This window comes from Chinchilla lanigera, unplaced genomic scaffold (assembly GCF_000276665.1).
Source record: "Chinchilla lanigera isolate Chin_1 unplaced genomic scaffold, ChiLan1.0 scaffold00013, whole genome shotgun sequence".
Taxonomy (NCBI): Eukaryota; Metazoa; Chordata; class Mammalia; order Rodentia; family Chinchillidae; genus Chinchilla; species Chinchilla lanigera.
Genome location: NW_004955414.1, coordinates 14364279 through 14380677, shown reverse-complemented (window position 1 = coordinate 14380677; position 16399 = coordinate 14364279). Strand labels below are relative to the sequence as shown.

The window sequence follows — 16399 nt, the reverse complement described above, 5'->3', positions numbered from 1 at the left end:
CCAATCTTTCTGATACAAGCTTTTTCTTCATTTCTGGGTTGTTTTGTTTTTGTTTTTGCTTTTGTTTTGTTTGTGTTTTTTGTTTTTTACTATATTTAGAGAATTCTTTGGGGCAGATCTTCATTTTCAAAGTGATTCCAAATTACTTACAACCAAAAACTGTTGAAATGTAATGTTTGAACTTTTTTATCACATTCCATCTTAGGTGGTCATCTTGTCCTTGCTTAAAAACCTCCAATGACAGGAAACCTATACAGTGGAACCTCAGTTCTTGAACTTAATTCTTTCCACAGTTCTGGTCATAAACCAATTTGGTTGGGAACCGAATCAGATTTCCCCAGAAGGTCACCACTGAATTTGATTAAGTTTGTGACCAATTCGTTGCAGCCAGAATCATGCACAGAATTAAATTCACTTGTAATCAAGGTATCACTTATAATCTCAAAAGACAGCCAATATATTCTACTTTTTGTCATCTCATTTAAAGAGTTCTGGCCTATATTACATGCTATTTGTCTCTTACTGCACTACAATTATTTGTTTACACTTTGCTATTCCTTCCTTCCCCTCCTCTGCCAGACCTCAGACTATGAACTCCTTCAGAACAAAGTTCATAGCTGGGTGTGGTAGTGCATGCCTGTAATCCCCACACTGGGGAGGCAGAAGCAGAAAGACTGCTGTGAGTTAAGAGACCAGTTTGGACTGCACAGTGGGCCCAAGCCTCGCCTGAACTACACAGAGAGACCCTGTCTCAAGAAAGAAAAGAAACAAAATCGGAACATAGTTCATATCTTATGTATATCTAAATCCCCAACTTCAGGCCTGGCATAGACCAAGTAATCAATAAAAATGTGTTGAACAAATGAATAAACAGATAAAAAGTAAATAAACAAAGAAAAATATTAGTTCCATCTGTTAGTCCTAAATCCCATCTCTTAGAGCTATTCAAAAATATCTATTACTACCCTGTTTCCCGGCTGCCATGTGGTAAATAGCTTCCCTCCACCAGGATTTTTGACCATGCTATTTCTCCCTTGGAAGCAGAGATCACTGAAGGTCCCATTTGAGAGTTGCCCATAAACAAGTATTTGATTGAAAGAAGAAACTACAGGGGAAGAAAATACAAATTGCAACCTTGGCATCTGTTACAGAATCTGATCCTGAAAGTAATATAGGATGTAATAATTCCCTTGGGCTTACTGTATTAGATAGGGTGTAAATATATAATATATTAAGGTTCTCTTGTTGCTTATAAGCATGAACAAAAATGAAAAGAACAGTAGCTGGATTAGAATAAGAAAGTAGAAAAATCACTTAAGCACTCTAAATCTTATTTTCCTCTTCTGCAAGTGAAGATATTAGACTTACTGTGGTAACTTTAAAAGTGGTAACATATAAAAATTAATTGTATTAGGAAGGAGAAAGCTACTTGAAAAATTTGCTTGGCTGATCTACAGTTTTTATTAGGGATACTATAAGCAGAAGGCAATGGAACTAGTTCAGAATATTTATAAACAGAAAATATCTTCTGTAAAATAGAGTGAGAGTTGTAATGAATTATCACTGGGTCTTGGGAATAATGATAAAATTAGTGCTAGTTATCCATGTGAAAAGATTCAGTCTTGGCCCTTGTTATGGTTTGTGTCTAGATGTCCCCCCAAAACCTCATGCAGTCATGAGGGGCGGGTTTCTAGGTTTGTGATTGATTCATGGTCCAATGCTGGGATTATGGGTGTGACTGCTACAACTGCTCGGGGGCGAGGAGCTTGCATACAATATAAGGGAGGGAAAGAGCCTTGCTCTTTCTCTCCTCCTCCCTTTGCCCCTTTTGGCTCTTGTTACTTTTGGTGTTTTCTGCCATGAACTGTGGATCCTCTGCCACACCACCCTCCCTTGGAGCCAGCTGATTATGGACTGAAACCTCCACAAACTGTGAACTAAATAAACCTTTCCTTCCTTAATTTTGGGCATCAGGTGTTTTGTCTCAGCAACGAGAGAAAAGTAACCAAGACAGCCCTGCTAAGTACTATTTATGAGTACTATTTGATAATTCACTTTACCCAACACAAACTTCTACCTCTAAAAAGGGGAGAGTACCTATTTCAAAACGTTGTTATGAGGACTAAACGAGAAAATATACATGCTGACTAATAAGGTGATATTATTATTCTTGTTATAATAGCATTGCCAGCATTCTTCTATAACAAGTATTTTTATGGAATGATAACATAGATTGTTTACACTGCAGAAAAAAATTTTCACATAAATATGTTTTGGAGTAGTACTTCTCTTTTTCTAATAAACAAACACATAGCTGAAAATAAAACCTGTTACCCTTCCCCCAAACAGAACTTTCAATACTTAAGCTGTTGAAAATCACAAATCTATTTTTCTCAATGTTACACATTTTTAGTACCTTCAACCTATACTCATAGAACACAAGTTTGTGCTTTCTTAATCACTGCCTCTGAACTTAACTTGGACTGTGGATTTCTGTACTACTTTCCAATTTCCCTACAGCTCCTCAATAAGCCCTTTCCTATAATTTCTCACAAGTCTTTTCTGTTTTTACACTCATAGATCCCCACACTGGTCATTTTTTTCTTCTATTCTCAGCACAATGTCTAGCACATTTAAAAACCTGTTTAGAGGAAAATGGTTCCAAAACATCAATCCCGAGAGAAGAAAGAAGACATACACTTAACTCTTGAATAAGGAGAACAAACACATCTTAAATCTTCCAGTAGTCTTTGCAAGCCACTGGTTTGGAATTAAGATTAAAAGATTAAAGAGATTTAAAAAACAAACAAACCAATGCCTTCTGACATGCTGCAGTGTAAAAGCTAGACCTGGAGACAACATTTATAATGAAAGCTTAGACAGCACTCTTTTATCCAGCCTGGACAACAAAGAGATACAATAAATAGAAAGACAGACTGACCACATTTTACCATTGTCCCAAAGGCAAGGGGAAACTAATAATTTATAAGCAACTAATTACACTAAAGTATTAATTATAAATTAACTGAATGGCCCTATAGTAAATGTAGGATCAACAGAGCTACTGCCAGGGAGATATAGATAGATATACATACAGATATAGATATAGATAGATATAGATATAGATATAGAAACAATGACTGGGATAAAGCTAAGAGGTCTAGGTTTAAGTCCTGCTCCACTATTTATTAGCTTAGATAAGTCTCCTCCCCTGTGAGATTCAATTTTATGTTTCCTACTTAGTCTCTAGATATAGTGGTCAAGAGGCAGTGATTTATGTTGCTTTAGCATGCTGTAAAAAGCACAGATATAGTGCTAAAACAGAAAGAAGGGAAAGAGGCCTGAGAGTGTGGCTCAGTGGTAGAGAATGCTTACCTAGCAGGTGCAAGGCCCTGAGCTGAATCCTCAACATCCCTTACCTCCCACCCCCAACAAAAAATGTAGGAGGAAAGAAAAGGCTTTTCAAGGAGTCACTATGCATAAGTTACTTTACATTACTTCTTTCCATTCTACCACTTTGGATTCCATTGAATTAATCTGGAATTAATTAATTCAATAGATGAATCCGTTGATAAATTCATAGCCAAATATGCTGTTAGCAGGCAGAACACTAGGGATGTGTCTTTGGAGAGTATATAGCTGTCTTTCTGGCTCTTCCTGCTCTCTTTCCTTCCGGATGCCATGAGTTGTGTGGCCTTCTCTACCATACTATACCATTTGTTAGCTCGGAGCAAACTGATCATGCATGGACTAAGCCCTCTGAAACTGTAAGCCAAAAGAAAACTCTCCTTTAAATTGCAAGGGTCGGGTATTTTGTCCTAGTGTCTAGAAGCTAATAATACAGAAACCAGAGATTTTAAGATACACATAAATAACATCAAAGCCAGAAGCAATCTTAGAAATATCTAATCTGAACTCCTCTTATTAGAAGTAGGAATAATGAGGGCCAAAGAAAAGGCAGAAATGGGCTAAACTGATACAACAAAAGTAGATAAGAGGTAGAACCCTCTTTAAATTTTCCTCTTTTATTCATCCTTTAAGACAAAACTTAAGTATCTTTTTTGTGGTACCAAGGGCCTTGTACAGGCTAGGCAAACACTCTACTGTTGAGATATATCGTCCACCCTTCAAATCTCATCTTTACACCCTGCCAAAGGATTTTCCAACTATATTACTTTTAAGGTAATTCTAGTTCCTATTTATGTACCTGTTCTGACCTAAATTCTACTACTTCTGATCTGTGTATAGGTCAGTCAAATATAGCAAATGGCAAATATAAAAATATATAAGCATGCCTGCACTGAATTTGACTGACTTTACTAAATGTCTACCAGAGAAGATAAATGAATTCTTCTTCCTCAAACAAAAAATATATATACAGCATAAACATATGGGCATGTAATTAAAACAAAAGTTATGTACACCTTCTGTGCATTTGCAGATTCTTCATTCAAGAGCAATTGAAGTCAATAAATTTTTACTAAGTACTTATACGTAAGGTGCTAAGCTAGCAATCAGGAACGAGTAAATGAGTACATAGGTAAGTAAGTGAATAAGAACCAACCTTAGAGAGTTTCAGTCTAATAAACAATACAATTTAGAAAAACACATTAACTGGCTATGATGAAGCAAGCCTATAATCCCAGCACACAAGCGGCTGAGGCAGGAGAATCACTGTGAATTCAAGGTCAGCCTGTACTACATAATGTGAGTTCAAGGCCAGCTTGAACTAGACAGCAAGACCCTGTCCCAAAACACAAAAGCAGGCCAGGCATGGTGGCGCAGCCTGTAATCCCAGCACTTGGAGGCTGAGGCAGGAGGATCAATGCAAGTTCAAGGCCAGCCTGGGCTACACAGTGAGTTCAAGGCCAGCCTGAACTACATGCATGGTGAGACCTTGTCTCAAACCCACACTCAAGGGGCTGGGAATATAGCTCAGTGGCATAAGTGCCTGCTTGGCAAGCTCAAAGTCGTGAGTTTGATCCCTGGTACTGGAAAAAAAAAAAACAAAAAAACCCACACTCAAAAAATACATAAATACATACATACATACACAAAAGAAAACCACAATGCCAAACAGTGTGTACAGTGCTCTAGAACAAACAGTAAAAGTCTACACACAGAAGTAAAATATTAAATTGAGCTGGAATGATCAGGGAAGTTTCACCAAAAAAAAAAAAAACAACGCAGAATGTTATTAAGATTAGTAGTTTTGGATGGGTGTGGTGGAATACACCTACAATCCCAGCTACTTGGGAGGCTGAGGCAGGAGGATTACAAATTCATGGCCAGGCTGGGAAGTTTAACAAGACCCTGTCTCAAAATGAAAGTAAATAAACAAGGAAACAGAAAGGGCAGAGCCTGTAGCTCAGTGACAAAAAAAAAAGTAGTAGTTTATAAAACAAATAGGTCAGACTAGTGGTCTTTAACTCTGGACTATCATACTTGGATTATAATCCGCTGTGAGCTTTCTAAAACATCAATGCTTAAGTATATAGGAGGAAGTATACTAATATTTACAATTTACTTTGAAATGCATTTTTTAAAATGATTAATGGGTGAACATAGGGATTTAATATAACAATATACACGTCTATATAATATATAGTGGATGTGATAAAGTAGTCATACATTGCTCAACAATAGGGATATGTTCTGAGCTGTGTCATATAACCACCATAGGATATACTTATATAAACCTAGATGAAATAAGTCAGTTACTTATGGCCTCTTGATGCAATTCAGAGACACAGTAGGGCTAGGGATGTAGCTTAATGTCAGTGTTTGCCTAGCGTGCACAAGGGCTTGGTTTCAATCCTCAGCTCTGCCAAAAAAAAAAAGATCTGCAGTAAGCATCAGATGTATGACGCTGTATATTATTTCATAACACAGCACATTATTTTATAGAAATACACTCTGAAATAAAAATAAAAACATATAGTATAATACATATATAAGTTAGTAATAGTTATTTATCTTCATTATCAAGTATTAGGTACTATACATAATTCTGTGTACTATAAATTAGGTTTGCTTATATCAGCATGACCCCAATAACATTTGATGGCTCCAATGTCACTAGCTGAAAGGAATTTTCAGCTATAGTAAAATCTTATGGGAACACTGTTATATATGCATTCCTCTTGTGGACCAAAATGCCATTCATTATGCAATGTTACAGAAAAAGGAATCCAGGCAGTGGGTATACAGGTATTTACTACATAGTTATTTCCATGTTTGAAAATCTTCCTAATACAATGGTGAGAGGTGCTGCTTGAATTCTCTTATAGTCTCAGATTTAATTAGTCTGGGACAAGTACAGCACTTGGCCCACAGAAAATGGATACTAAGTAAATGAATTTTGATGGAGAAAGATGATGGCAAATGACCATTGTAGACCATAGAACAACACAGATAAGAGGGTACAGTGGGTAGAATGCAACATAAAATACTACAGTGAGATCATGAAAAAGTGGAACACAGATCACTGCAGGCCTTTTATGTTCTATACCACATATAAAACTAGTCACAAAAATGGTCCTTTCTAAGCAGTTCTAGAGCTGGGCAACAAATGCCCCAAGTTAAAAATAAAATGACATTGATTTAAAAACAAGGCTGTTGAGAGATTACAATGAGAGAAAAGAGGTGCTGCCTACAGGAAGATACCTGCTGACCATCTGGGCTGAGAACTCTATGATGCCCTGAGCTCCCAGCACGGGACTTGGAGTTTCAGACAGCCCTCTAAACTTACTAACGGAGTTGCTGTAATTCTAAGGAGCAACTTCCCTAGAGAACCTCTTGAAATAATTACCTTTACAACGAAGATTTCTGCCATCATTTGGAGCTCACATTTTAATAATCATAAGTAGTAGATCACATTTTGGAGTTCATAGAAAACCTGTAAATGTATTTTGAAGGTATCATTTTTCTCATTCATTAAAATAAAGATTTATCATCTATTGTTTGCCAAGCTAGGCTAGGTGCTGGGAATCAACAGTAAGCAAGTCTGAGGAAGCAAAAGAGACGCTGTCAATAATCTAGTGGGCAGCACAGGTAGGACCTTGAAATGTCTGTGTGGTAACAGAACCACTGCACCTCACTTGGCTTTTGCCTCTAGAGGTAAAGGAATAGACTAGATAACCACTAACATAATCTCAAGATAAGCCCTCAGGCCATTATTTTAAATGAAAGAGGGAAAGAAAGAGAAACAAATAAAACCTAGTCCACACATACTTTGAATAACCCAGAGCAGCTGCAACTAGCATGACCAACACTCCACTCGGGAACAGGGAACACTGTATGCCCTTGATGCCTGCTTATGAGAATCTGATATTTAATTAAGTTGTGCCAAGAGGTTTTCTTTGGCAGGGGACTGGAATGCTGCTGGCTTGAATTTGCTGAGGGATGTCCTTCTAATGCGTCAAAGACACTCCCACTATGCAGCCTTCAACCACTTGCTCAGTTGGTTTAGCAACAAGAAAGTAACCACTAGAGCAGCAGAGAAAAAAACTATAGGTTGTTTCCAGGCTGTTACAAAAGTAATTCCTGATCCTCTGTTGCCTCTTAACATAAAATACAAATAAGATTAACTACTTTATGTAGAGTTTTCATGAGAATTAAAAAGCAGATACCCAAAAAAGCACCTGCCTGGCACAAAATAGATGTCCAATAAATACTTGTTTGCTCTCCCTCCCATTATTCTAGTTTCACCTCTACTATTTCCTATACCTGTCATTCCAGCTCAGTATGCTTTCATGCTCCTACCTTTGCCTATACTGTTCTATTTGCCTAAAATGTCCAAACTTGTCTGCCAAGTAGACTGCTAAACCCAGGCTGACTCATTTCCTCTATGGAACCTTTGGAGAAGCCCCTAATTCCATCTTTTCCAGTAACATTTGATACGCATTTCTATGCAACAGTTTCCAGATTCCATCCTATATTAACTATAATCCATGCTTTGTGTCCTCACCAGGCCAGGAGTTTACTCAAGGAATGAAACTGAGTGTGGTTAATCTCTGGGTCCCCATGGCCTACCCAACTCAGACATGGTACAAACCAAGTAATTATGAACAGTTAACTTTCCAGGGTGGCCTAGTTTGATGGAAACTTGAAGCAGGATCCTGAAGAATCAGCCAGTTTCAAACTCTCATTTTATAGGAACCTGACAGCCATAGGGGTATGTACTTTACCTAAGTTCACTAAATGAAATAATAAAGACATGTCTAATCACTGATTATTCTGATTCTCTTAAAAATATACTTGCAACATTAATTATAATCTGAGGTAGAATGAACGAAGGGCTATACTGGGAGGCTTCCTACAATTATGAGAGGCAACAAAGTGGGTCAGAAAGGACACAGAAGTTGGAGTGAGAAAACTAAACTCACTCAGGCTGATCTAGTATCTACACACACACAGGCATGCACACTCACACATGCATACTCACAGCCCTACACATCTTCACTCTTAACACTCCTGCAGTCACTAGAATTACTTGTAGAAACTGGCACTACAGGTTATATAACGTGCTCTCTACCATCTTGAGAAATTTCTGACCAGTAGCCCCAGTTCAGTTATTCCCAACAGTTCAGGTAAAATTTCAAATTCAAGCCAAGTGTGGTGGTATGCACCTATACCCTTAGCTATGTGAAAGGCTGAAGTAGAGGACAGTTTGAGCCCCAGCATTCATGTCCAGCATAGGCAACGTAACAAGACCCTTTCTCAAAAAGCAAAAGACCACCACTACTACTACAGACCACCCTCCCTCCTCTGAAAGATAATTAGGCTTAAGCCAATCAATTCTCCAGTGTCCATTTACTTCAGCCATGTACAATCCCCCAAACTTTGTCCCCATCACCTTCTGTGTATCTTTTAAATAGATCAAATTCCCTACTGCTCTCTTGACTTGAGAAATCTCTCACTATTTCTTCTGGCACTTCCCATTTTCATTGGCTAACTCACCTCTGCATCCTTGCCTTAGAAGAAATCTGAAACTTCTCTAGCAGCTCTCTCAACTGGAGGCTGTCTTCTTTCCCACACTTAGCCTATGGACTTTGTCCTTAATTTTCAGTGCCATTTGCAAACTATTTCTTTACCTTCCTCTTATAAAAACCTGTATTTTCTCTTGTGTAGCCTCTACTAGCTGCTATCACACTTTCCTACTTATTCATTTCCTGGTGGCTCTTAAAGAATTTAGCTCCTCACTCAGTCTCTTTCTGTGCCCCTCCAGTTATCATTCTAGCTGACCTCAACAGCTTCAATGAAGATCCCATCAACGCCCAGTCCACTCCATTGTATGACCTCAGTTCCATGATTACACCTTGGACCTGATCACCAAAATGTACATCAACTCCAATATCTCAGATGAGTCATATATACTCCAAACAACAAAAGTTCACTTGATCAAGAGCTTCCACTCCAACAACTATCCATAAGACCCTCTGCCTTTATGTTTCTCTTTACCTAATCGTAATCCATCAAAATTACTCAAACATCAACAAGCCCTTTGCCTTTCCCTTCCTTTTCAAAATTTAATTGGCAAAATTCCAGCTTTAGGATAGCTGAATTCAACTCTCCCAAATACCTCTACAATGAAACAGCCAATGCCATAAAGAACATTGATTAAATGTATTTAAAAGAACCTGATTAAATACTTTCACTTGAAAATTAGTATTACCTTTCTACATAACTTCCCATATGATTTCCCCCTTGCCCTCTTCCTTAGCTGCTGAGCTTACATTCAATGAGAAAATGAGCTTATCTTCCATGAGAAAACAAAAATCCTTCCAGGAAAACACCATCTTCTTACCCTAAAATCTGTGTGTCTCCCTATACCTGAAACCATGTTCTCCTTCTTCCCATCTAAAATAATTCTCCCTTACTCCTTCACTTGTACTTCTTTTTACCTGGAACGTTCTCTTTTGGGTACATGATGCATTTCCTACTAATATATTCAGTCATTTGACATTTATTATAAATCTACAATGTTTCAGTACTAATCTATTTGAATAACACAAAATTCCCATGCTGATGGACTTTGTAGTATAGAAAGAGAGGCAGACAAAGAAATAAGTAAATAAATACACAATGTGAAGTTCATACATCTGTGTGACTATAGGGAGAGTGGGTTGATCATGACAGGATTCTCTGAGGAAGAGATACTTAAGACTTGAGTGAAATGAAACAACAAATCATAGCAATACCTGGAAGACCATTTTACACAGAAGAAGCAGTAAACACAAATGTCCTCAGTGAGCATATCCTAGCCAATAAGAATAGCAAAAAGGCCAGAGAAACTAAAATTGAGTGAACAAGGAGAAATATTACAGGTGGAGATTACAGATATGCCTGGGGTCAGACTGTACAAGGCTTTAGAGGCCACAATAACAAGTCTGGATTTTGCGGCTAGTACATAAAGACACTGAAGAGAGCCGGAGGATATAGCTCAGCGGCACAGTGCCAGGTCCTGAGTTCGATTCCCGGTGCCCAATAAATAAATAAAGACATTGAAGAGTTCTGAGGAGTGATCTGATTTGTTTTAAACAGATCACTCTAGCCACAGAGTAGAATAGACTAGAAGTGAAGAAAAGAGAAGGTGACAGACCATTTAAGTTGTTACAATAATCCAGGTAGAAACTGATGATCGCCCAAATATTAGCAGTAGGTATAGGGAAGTAGATCAAAGTTAAATATATTTTGAAGGTAGAGTCAAATGGCTTAGAGGTTGGATGTAGCATGGGAGAAAATGGAAAATTCAAGATTGTGTCTAAACTTTTGGCCTCACCAAAGAAATACTGGGTGGATATGAATACATTGCAGTGTCTCCTATTCACACACACACACACACACACACACACACACCACTCCTTTCTCTCAAAATCCACAATCTCCTACAACACCACTTATTTCTATGCTCTTCTAAATAAGCAAAGCATCTCAAAAAGAGTTATCTATTTAAACTGTCTCTACCGCTTCACTTTCTGATAGACAAATGACTACCATTTCACCAAAAGCAGTCCTGCCGAGATTACCAACTATCTCCATCTTGCCAAATCAATGGTCACTTTTCTGTTCTCACCTTACATAACCCTCAATAATACTCAACATAATTAACCCTCCTTTTTAAAATACTCTCCTTTTTCAGTTTCTGGGGAAGCATATTCACCTGGCTTTCCTTCTGCCTGTCTACTCTTCTCTCCTTTATACACCCCTCCTTCAGCTATAAACCACACGTCCAAGGCTCAGGACCTCCTTTACTCCTACACCACAGTCTCTCCAAGGTGATCTCATCCATTCCCATAGCTTTACATCAATGGTTGAGGAGGCCCAAGTCTTTTGCCTTTTGACCAAACAGCTCTCTCTCAGACTAATAACCATCTATTAGACAGTTCCACTTGCATTACTCTTAGATTTGAGGTACTGATGAGCAAAGCAGGTGAGCTGTCTAATATACCAGTTAAACCTAACACACCAAATATAGCTCTTGGTTTTCCCAGCCTCTATCATAAATTTTACTTATATTTGATTACTTATTATACATCTCCCTCAACATACAGTAACCTTCATAAAGTAGGAACTAAGTCTGTTGTATTTACCAATGTACACATAGCAACTAAACAGGACCTCACAAGAACAGGCACTCAGGACACTCTTAAGATTTACCAGATCATGTTTCTGCCCTTAAAAAAACAAAAAGACTAACACAAGAGGCAGATAATAAATCACCGTAACAATACAGCATGGCAAGTGATACTACTGAGTGCTGCAAGACTTTCTCAAAGAGTACTTCAGGGTACTGCAGGATAAAAATAAGTATAGCTATTAAGAATCTACTATATAATCATTTTTCTTGTTTATATCATTACTTTTAGGCTTTAGAGTAACCTTTCAGGGTAGATACAAGTATCTTCCATTTTATACATGAAACCTACAGACATTAGCCATCCAGTAAAATAGTAAATGGTAGAACAAGGATTCAAACAGAATTCAGCCTGCTTTTAATCCTTTTCTCCCTCCCTTCTTTTCTTGCTATATCACAAGGCATCTCTAAAAATATCACTTTCTACTTGCCACTATCTGGCCTTCAATAAAGCATGCTTGTACACGTCTTGGCCTCCATTTTGAGCATTCAAAGTCTTGTCTATTTAGGCCCCTTGTTTTCCTTTATTTGTTGAGAACTGAACCTCAGTTTTAGACTAATGAGTGGCATCCCACACTTTCAGGCTATAACACCTGAGCCTTTTTTCAAAGCCTGAGGATGTATCCAGAAACAATCACAGTAACATCTCTACAGTACCTTCTAATGCATTTTCACACTTTTATTATTCATTTGATCCTCACCAACCCAATGAAGTGTTAAACACCTATGGAAGTACAGAGGACCAGGAAAGTAAAATGTCTAGTTTAGCTACATCTGATCTCTGGACTTTATGGCCTGCCAGAAATTGATTTTAAGAAAATAGAGGGAAGAGAAAGGGGCAGAAGAGATAACTTGATGGAGGAAACTGGGCACCAAGTCACTCAAGTGGCCCAGAGCCAGAAGTTAACAAGGACAAAAATCTATTTCCTTTCCAAGGTAATAGAGTATTTGGCCCTAGCACAGTGACCTGCCACATGGAAATTTCAGTACTCATTTCAGTACTACCTAGATTCTAGCTGCAAAGGTAAGCAGAAAGAAGAATGCAAGAAGCTCTCTGTACACTATAGGCACATACACAGTCAGGAAATAACATGGTATCAGCAAATAGTTATCACAATTAAGAAGACTTGAACTTAAGGCCAAACTCTGCCCCTGACTTGGTAAATCTAAAGGCTCCTCCTCCACATCATCATAGCTCTTTGTGGTTTCCCTCTATAATACTTATACATGGGATGCTTACACCTTGACCTGCTTTGTGGGGAGCAACTGAATCTGACTTGTATGTATTCCATCATCAAGCTCCATAAGTAGCATGAAACAGATGATTCAGAGAATGTGTAACTACTTACCAGTCCAATTATTTTAATACAGGAGGACCAAAAATGGCATATTTTTCATTAACTTTTATAATATAACAGGAAACACAAAAAAGACAATTTTATCACATTTATTCAATACAAGAACCAAGTGGTTGAAATGGCACCTGCCGAGTGATGCTCAGGATAGTCAATACGTAAACACACACTGCCGAGTGACGCTCAGGGTAAACTGTTAAGTGGTTAATAATGCCATATGGAACGTTTTGCATATATACACATTCTAGACAGTGAATGCCAAAAAAAGAGCAACCTTGTCACTGTCATCTCGACTTCCCCTCACTCCCACACTTTGGGGACACGTCTCAAGAAAATCTGCTAAGTAGAAATAAACCAGCCCAAAGAGCTAAACTTCAGAGAGGAAGAGAATTAATCTACATGGCCCCTTTTCCCACCACATCTTCCCCCTACCACACACCCCAACCCCAAATAACCCCACCTTGCACAGGCCACCCACTGTCTTGTCCTCTGGGTCTCTCTCCTCTCCCTCAGCCTCATCCTTGCTGTTCTCCTCCCTCCTCCATAGGCTCAGAAGTCAACCAATTTTCAGGTCAGCACTGCTTCAGAACTGCTAAGGGGTCACTGACCATCCCCCGGCTACGCATCTCACTGAAGGGAATCAGCCTCTGCCCAGCCCTACTCTAGCCTTCAAGTCCCCAATTCCCAGCTCTGTTTTTCTCTACTGTCCCCCTGCTCCCCAAGCCGACTCCCAGGAAAGAAGGTGGGGAATAAATCAGGAAGAAGGGCTGCTGATTGCCAAGACAAGACATCAAGGGAGTAAGGGGAGAGACCGGCACTAGCGGTAGATAGTCTCTAAGTGAACGCTCAAAGCAAGGTTAGTAGGAAACAGAATGTTTGGACTCTGACAAACACCAGGGTAAGGTCCCTAAAAACTAGTAATTTACCAATAATGAGGAAGCATCAGAACCCGATTTTCTGAGAGAAAAAGAGAAAAAGCCTAATTAAGAGGAAGAGAATCTAAGAGTGGGAAGGGAAAATTGGTTATGGTGGGGGACAGAGAAAAACAGAAAGCACTAGGAGAGCAGGGAAAGGAGGAAACAGAAGAATGGGGTGGGTGACAGGGAAGAAGAAAAGGAAGGAGAGGACGAACAGTCACGGAAAAACTACGGTGGGGGTTGGGGGAGGGTCAAGCTAGGTTAGTAGCAGGTCTGTCAGGAGTTCTTTGGTGCCAGATAATAAAGGAAGGAATTATAGTGATTAACACATTACACAGCCTCAAGGTCTGTCATTTAGTTAAGAGTAAAATGAGTGCTCCAAAGAAGACAGCCTATTTTAAAGCTGCTTTATACCTAAGTACAATGTTGAAAACCTGGCCAGTTGAAGGGAAAAACAAAGCGTTAACTTTGACCTACTTCTTCTCAATCCCCTCTCCCTACACCTAAACACCTACACACCACATGAAAATAAGCATCACCCTTCTCAGCCTCTGTCCTGCCGGTGAAGTCACGGGTTTCTAAACAGACCGGGAAGATGCCACAAACAGACCGCCAGGGTCTGCTTTCCCGGCTTGCCTCTGTCTGCTCCAGGGTTGAGGGCCATCTCCATAGCCCATTCTAATCATTTAACTAGATCTCCTTCCCAAGACCATCTGACAGCCTAGGAAAGCCACAGTTCATCACGAACGGAGTGCCAAGCCCAAAACTGCGGATAAGGAAACTGAGGCCCACAGAGTCCGCCTAAGCAAGACCAGCCGCGGGTCTCCTACCTCCCAGCCCACTCCACCTCTCAACAGCGAACAACCCCCACGGTCCCGGAGGCCAGCAGCTAAGCCAGGGTTCGGGAGAGCGTCACCCTGGCCCCCAAACAGAAGGCTGACTAAAGGCATAGGACCCCTGAGGTGGAGCAGTTCCCCCAAAAGCCCAGCTTCCCGTTTACACCCGTCTCTGGCCAGAGCTCTGATTCCAGTGCAGGCCTGGCCCCGCCTGGGTAGACTCATCGGAGGGTTCCACCCTTAGCCCTTCCCTCATTCAGCGTTCCTTAAGGTAAAAGGAATGTAATACACCCGCACTTCACACACACCCGGAAGTCAGCAGAGACCCCAAAAGAACACAACCCAGAGAGGGGAGCCTGGGCAGGGCGATATTACCTGGTGCGGGGAGCCGGCCCCGGCATCTCTGGAGATTGTTTCCGTCGCAGAGCCGCACCTCTCCCCGCCCACCCTGGTTCGCACAAAGCCAGGAGTCTACCAGCTTGGCTGGATTCGATTTGGCTGGCTCGAGCAGCACAGCCGCCCGCCCAGTTCCTGAGGTGCCGCACGCTAGCGCCCCAGCAGCGCTCAACCACGGAGCCCGGCAGGCTGGAGGGGAGAAGGGGCGGGAGAAGGAGGGGGAAGGGGCGGGAGGAGGCCGAGCTTCTCCTTTCTGCAAAGCGGTGCTGAGCATGGGTAGCCACTGCCTTCCCACAGTCTGGGCTGTTTTCCTGAATTCAGATTCCAGCAGGAGGAATTTCTCCCTAGGCCAGGCCTTCCAGGGCCTGTCAGCGTGCTGAGTGAGCTCTGGAGTGAAAGACCACTACAGCTGCCCTGTGCCTTAGTTTATGTGGCTGGGCATAGAGGTGTCTTTTCCAGACCTCAAATCGGATTCAGGATTCTGTGAGCTCAGATTAGATTACACGGACCTCTTCCCCTGACCCTCCCAAAGGTGTTGCAGGGAAGAGGTAGGTGGGCTTATACTTACTTCTAAGCAAAAGAAGCTGAGCAGCAGCTACCGCTTATGAAGAACTCTTTATTGTGCACCATGTGCTTTATAAACCTATCTACCCACAACCACCTCAGGCACTAACTATACTGTCGCACACAGTATGCCAAATCTGAGGGTCAAGAAGAATGTGGTCTCCTACAGTGTTTCTTAAGCACCTAGTACATATCAGGCACTGAGATGAAACATGAGCTGAACAACAAGCCTGGCCTAGACCCCAAAGGATGACTCCTGATAACTGATACCTGAAACACAAAAATGCTTTACAAATTTCCAAACACTCTCCAGAAGTTAGCATTACTTCATCACTCACCCTGTTTAACCAATTCATCCATGGTTTCTGAGAGACAGGACAGGAATCAGGTGATGCAGATTATCTCTTATAGGTCATAATTAGAAGTTCAGGCTTCGTTCCAAGTTTCAGCAATGAAAAGACTTTGGAAGAGTTTTAAGCAGAATGACAAGATCTAACATTTCTAAAAGACCACTGACTACTCAGTAAAGTGAGAATAAAAATTTAATTCTTTTAGAGATACAGACGAGAAGATGGTAAAGATTTAGACGAATGTAAGATAAGATGAAAAGAAACAATCATATTCTGAAGATAAAACTTGAGAGAAGCAGCAGTAGAGCTGGTGTAAGAGACAATGTAAAAGGTGAGTGAAAGC

General features: G+C 40.3%; 1 protein-coding gene across 2 annotated transcripts in view; it reads right to left on the bottom strand.

The window, feature by feature from the left end:
* Positions 1-15353, bottom strand: part of Pak1 (p21 protein (Cdc42/Rac)-activated kinase 1) — an 82146-nt gene extending 66793 nt beyond the window's left edge. For both annotated transcript variants that reach the window (XM_005379836.2, XM_005379837.2), the window contains exon 1: positions 15122-15353. The gene's annotated coding sequence lies outside the window, so the exon portion shown is untranslated. The remainder of the gene's footprint in view (positions 1-15121) is intronic.
* Positions 15354-16399: the final 1046 nt, after the last annotated feature.